The 6,262-nt window shown below is 35.4% G+C and overlaps 1 pseudogene; it reads right to left on the bottom strand.

The window, feature by feature from the left end:
- Positions 1-606: 606 nt before the first annotated feature.
- Positions 607-2,225, bottom strand: LOC148114254 (uncharacterized; annotated as a pseudogene).
- Positions 2,226-6,262: the final 4,037 nt, after the last annotated feature.

Raw genomic sequence — 6,262 nt, 5'->3', positions numbered from 1 at the left:
ATTTAAGGTCCTCGTGATTTCTTTTGGTTTCCTCATGGTTATTCGTAATAGTTTCTTGTGTCTTGTTCATTGCCTCCTGAATCATTGCCAACATTGATTGAATATTTTGTATACTGGAAATAGAGCCTGCCTTATCTTTATCTGTTCCCAGCATACTTTCTATTGACCTTTTCTGTTGCATTCGTTTCCCGGAGGCTGAAGACGTGTGAGATGTATGAAAGGAAAACATCCACGGATAGCAGAGTTAAGAGTAGAATCAACAGCAGAATCAACAGCAACTTTATTGAGCATCAGACATAGTTTATATAGTTTCTAAGTTTCTCAGTTCTCACCTACTATGCGTGTTACTTTATTATTGGTTAACAAATCTCCAAGGCACAATAATTGGTTAGTAATTACATCATTGGTTTTCATGAGAAAATGCATCTATTCACACACAATGATAGCTACACAAGATACACTGAAAGCAGCAAATGTTACAGGTTATACATTGTTTCACCTTGTGTCCTTGTACATGCTAGAAACACTGCTCAAAGATGAGAATTGCTGATGTTTGCAATTTCCTGTAACTGCAGTTCCAAAAACCATACAAATGAACATTGTAATAACCCTACATTTCCTCACTTTTTATTTTAATGAAGGAAAACGAGATTTATCAAGAGCACGCAATTGAATCACATTCAAAGTAGGTTGAGGTGACTTATGAAACATTGCAAAAAATGTAGGAATACATTGCATACAACAACAAAAAAGTATAAGTAATGCAAGTACAATTTCACCATAGAAAAACAATTGTTTTAACCAAGCAAGATCAGGTAACCAATCAGTTAGCCAAGCAAAAGGAGAAAATTCCACATGTACATTATTTTTTATATCAGCTTGTAAATTAGCTAATTCATCTTCAATAGTCTTATTAAGTGAATGAAAATGCACAGCACAAGCACGTTGACCAACCAAGGTACAAAATCCACCTTGATGAGCTAACAAATAGTCTATAGCAAAGCGTTGTTGAATCAAATCTTGATTTAGTTCTTTGATTTCACTTTGCAAATCTCAAACAATGGCAGCAGTAGCGTTAATAGATTTCTCCAATCGACATGTTAGTCCCAGAATAGAATGTCTATTTTCTTGAGCTATTATTCCTGGATATGATCCCAAAGTAATAGTTCCAGTTATGGCTCCAGCTAAAGCACGTCCAAAAGTAGGCAATGAAGAAAGTTGAGTATCAATAATAACTTCATCAGAACATGTTGATCCCGTGACCACACGTCTCCTTCAAGTTGACAATCTATCAGAAACACCTATTTGTACAGGTAAAGAAAAATATCCAATTGCAGCACATTGATAGTTTTGAGGATGTACATTTGTTGCATATTTATCAAAGAAAAACCACATAGCAGGATCTTTTAATTGCCATCCAGCACAGATTGATCCACTTGATCCCATATCAGAGACATCAGTAACTTGAAAAATAGGAAAATCATCAGGATACATATCAGGTATAATATTATGTCCTTGTGATGTTTCATTAATATTACCCCATAACCAATATTTCTGAGTACAATAACTATAATTCCCTACTTTATCTAAAATACGTTTAGCTTTTGAATAATCAGACCATTTATTAAGCCAATTATATTGAGCATAACAACAAAAACATAAACCTCTAGTAAATTGATTAATACGAAGATACTTCCATTTAACTAAATTTAATTCATACAGAGGAGTAGAAAATAATCAAGAAGAAGAAATATGTTGAAGTTGCGAAACAATAAAAGCAGAAGACTTAACTAAATTAGGAATAAAAGCAACTTGACCAAAAGCCATAGGAGGTTCATAATATAAAGTTACATTATTACCATGAATCAAAAACATATATTGAGCATGACGAATCCAAAGATGAGGACTAAGGGGAAAATCAATAATTGCTTCAGAATTAGGCGAAAATAGAGAGAGAAAACAAAAGAAAAAACAGCACATAAGAAAGGACTTGTTGAATTGTTGTTGAACTTCAAATTGGTCCCAAGTCAAGAGTGGAGGGTGTTGTGACTTGAGAGTTTTCATTTGTTTTTCCATGATAAGGACGAACACATCGGCCTGGAATCCACACAGCTTGTTTCGTTTGCAGATCTTCAATTGCAGCATAACCACGACCCCAGGTTATAAGTTTTGTAGGTCCACGCCAGGCCGGATCAGGAAGTTGACGATAGAGTACCAAAGGTCGTGAAACAGGATCCTGAATTTGAAAATGTAAATTGACTGGAATTTCTGAAAAGGAATCTAAAAATGTTAAGTAATTCCATGCATACAAAGCAATAGAGATCAAATTTTGAATCTTTCGCAAATGGAATGGACCAGATTCAGTTTTTATTAATTTAGTCAATGTAGCTTTGAATGTACGATGAGCTCGCTCAATTATAGCTTGCCCTTGGGAGTTGTAAGGAATTCCATGTATCAATTGAATGTTCCATTGTTGACAGAAAGAAGTAAATTTCTTACTAGTATATGCTGGACCATTGTCAGTTTTCAATTGACTTGGTCTTCCCATGACAGAAAAAGCAGAAAGACAATGAGACACTGCATCAGAAGTGTGCTCATGTCTAGAAGTAGTAACCCATAAAAAATGAGAATATGTGTCAATTGTTGCATGTAAATATGTGTATGGCTTAAAAGTAGCAAATTGTGTGACATCCATTTGCCAAATTTGGTTGGCTTTTGTTCCTCGAGGATTTACTCCCATAGGAAAAGGAACTGCAAATTGTTGACAAGAAGTACATCCCCAAACAATATCACGAGCCTGGGAGATAGGAACAGAAAATTGTTTAGCCAAAGATTTAGCATTTTGATGAAAATATGAATGACTAGCAACAGGATCAGAAAAAAGAATTGTGACATCTTTTAGAGTTTCATCAGCTTGTCTGTTTCCTTCAGTCAAAGAATTTTGAAAAGGAGTATGGCTCCTAATGTGCTCAACATATAAAGGAAAGACACATTCTTCCAAAACATGTTTTAAAGATAAAAATAAAGACAAAAGATTAACATCAAGAGAAACAGAACAATATGCATAAGGAAGAGATTGCATTGCAAGAAAGACATATTTTGTATCAACAATTAAGTTAATCGGCTGATCAGAAAACAATCTCAAAGCCAAAATAACAGCTGCCAACTCAGAACGTTGGGCAGATGTCTGAGTAGAAGTAAATTTAGAAAACCATTGTTGACCATCCATCCAAACCACAACACCACGAGTAGGTGATCCATCTGTGAACACTGTTAAAGCTTCAGGAAGAGGAGAACGAGTAAAAATAGAAGAAAATGAAAAATTTAATGTATTTGTGATATCTATTCTAGGATCTTTAGGTAAAGAATATTGAATATCACCAAGATATTGAGAAAAAGCAATTTGATAGGAATCAGAAACAGTCATTAAATGTTCATGTTCAAGTTTAGTACGAGTGAAAGCAATACCATCCAAATCATGACCTATTAATTGCAAAGATCTTCGTCGTGCTTTCATGATCAATTCTTCTAAGGCTTGTTGATAAGGACAAATTCAACCATTCATGAATATGAATTGTTTTTTCAGTAAAAGGAGAATAAAGACAACCAGTAGGTAAAGGTGAAGTAGGAAGAATTGCTAACCATAATTTAGTAGCTATAGAGGCAATTCTATCAACATATGTCAATTTAAGTTTATTTAGAATGTTTTGAAGACATTTCTTTTGCAAAGCAGTAAGAGACACCAGATCTTCAGGATGCTTAGAACCTTTTAACAAGGAAAAGAGAGGTAACATTTCTCCTGTAGAAATTTGAAAATATGGACGAGCCCAATTGATTGTACCTAAAAGTTTTTGCCATTGGACCAAAATATATGAAGATTGCACTTTAAGTTCAGGTAAGATAGGAATGGAAGAAGATTGTAAAACTTTAAATCCCAAATATGAATAAGGTTCAGTACGTTGTATTTTTTCAGGAGCGATGTAGAGCCCTCTGCTGGCTACAATGGTAGTCAACGCTTGTAGCACTTGTTCTTCATCAAAATCAGGACCTGCTATTAAAATATCATCCATGTAGTGGTAAACTAAAAAAGAAGGAAATTGAGCATGAAAAGGTTGCAAAGCTTGATCCACAAAATATTGACAAATAGTAGGAGAATTGAGCATACCTTGTGGTAGAACAGACCAATGATATCGTTGTGTAGGTTGGCTATTATTTAAAACAGGCACAGTGAAAGCAAATTTTTCTTTATCCTGCGACTGTAAAGGAATGGTGAAAAAACAATCTTTCAAATCTACTACCAACAATTTATAAGATTGTGGGATTAAATTAGGATTAGGTAGGCCACATTGCAAAGGCCCCATCGGTTGAATGCAGTCGTTTATTTTTCTCAAATCATGTAAAAAGCGCCATTTACCACTTTTCTTTTTTATAACGAACACAGGAGTATTCCAGGGACTAGTGGAAGGTTCAATGTGACCAGCAATCAATTGTTCCTGTACCAAGGAATGAAGAGCAATCAATTTTTCAGAAGATAAAGGCCATTGCTCAATCCAAACAGGTGTAGAACAAAGCCATTTAAGAGGAAGTGCCATCATCTAGAATCAAATGAGCATTAAGAAGAGAAAGAAGATCCCTGCCCCAGATGTTAGTATGAATATCTAAAATGTAAGGATGTAAAGAGACAGGCTTACCAGCAGAAGTTGTGATGACTATGGGATGAATACTTTGCCAAGCAGTTGTAGACCCACCAATGCCCCATAAGGAATTAACATCACGTTTAGGCCATTGCACAGGCCACTGTAAAAGGGAAATGACAGTAACATCGGCACCTGTGTCTAGTAGACCTTGAAAAGGTTGTTTATTAAGATATAAAGTAAGAAGTGGTCTAAAAGAATTAATAGACTGAAGAAGTCCTATAGAATTAAGAGTTGAACCAAATCCAGAATTACCACGTTGTCCAGTACCTGGATTAGGTACCTTGTAAGGAAGAAAAAGAAGTTGTGCAACAGAAGATCCTTTAGGAAGAAATTGTGGAATATTAACCCAAATTTGCATAAGAATAACTCCAGTGTAATCAGAATCAATAACTCCTGGGACTACAAAACATCCTAATTTATGAGCAGAAGAGCGAGGTAAAATAATACCAACTAATCCAGAAGGGAGAGGACCAGTGTATTGAGAAGAAACAAGTTTAACTTCTAAAGGAAATTTAAAATCCAAGTCTTCTTGAGTAATTAGATCGATCCCAGCGCTACCTATTGTGGCTGAGGAGGCACAAGAGAGGGAGGAGGAGGAAGGGGGAGAAGATTTACGTAATTCCATAAGCAGAAATAGCCTTCTTCAACTCTCGTAAAATTTGAAATGGCAAACCTTCCCATTCTGCAATCTGTTGTCCAGCTTGTGGTCCTGGTTGATATTGCACTGGACATACTGCCAACAATTCAGCTAACTCTTCCCCAGAAATAGCAACATCTGCCTTACAATTTTCAACCATCTTTTGAAAAGGAGACTTTAGAACATTATTAGAAGGAGGAAGTTTCAGTTCAATGTTAGAAAGTTTCTGTTCAATGTCAGGAGAAATAGAAAGAGATTTTAAATTCTTTTGTTCAATAGCAGAAGGAACAGAAGAATCAGAAGGTCTCAAAATCTCCGAAAGAGGTTTTAAAATCTCAGAAAGGGGCTTCAAAATCTTTTCAATATCAATAGGAGCAGAAGATATTTTAGTGTCAGAAGGAGCAGAAGGTATTACTATATTAGAAGAAGCAGAAGGAAATACTTCAGATTTAGAAACTTCAGCTTTAGAATCAGAAGTTAAAACTTCTTTAGAGTCAGAAGTCAAAGCTTCCTTTTCAGGCAGAGTGTCAGAAGGAGGTATTTTAGAATCAGAAATCAAAACTTCAGAAGGAGGTGTTAAAGGAGAAGAAAACTCCTCTTCCTTCCTACCAAACATTACTATAGCATGTCTACATAGATGCCAAGCATGCAAAATATTTACCTTTAAACTTGTATTAGAATGCAAAACCTTGCCAACCTTATCCCAATCTGACAATTTCAAAGAACCCCTATCTGGATAGAAAGAACAAGTTAAGGCAATTTCTCGTACCAGCCGATAAAGAGCCTTCTGTGAAACAGAAAGTTCAGACTTTTTAAGAAGATAAAGTAAATCATCAACATGCTTCCTTTGTTCTTGAGAAAGCAAAGAGCCCATACTTACAAAATCTTATAAGAGATAAGATTGAGACAGCGCGCTTGTCCTTGCCGA

This window comes from Pantherophis guttatus, chromosome 4, assembly GCF_059756535.1.
Source record: "Pantherophis guttatus breed Tessera chromosome 4, ASM5975653v1, whole genome shotgun sequence".
Taxonomy (NCBI): domain Eukaryota; kingdom Metazoa; phylum Chordata; class Lepidosauria; order Squamata; family Colubridae; genus Pantherophis; species Pantherophis guttatus.
The sequence above is the reverse complement of the archived record's forward strand: the minus strand, read 5'-3'. Positions and strand labels throughout refer to the sequence as shown.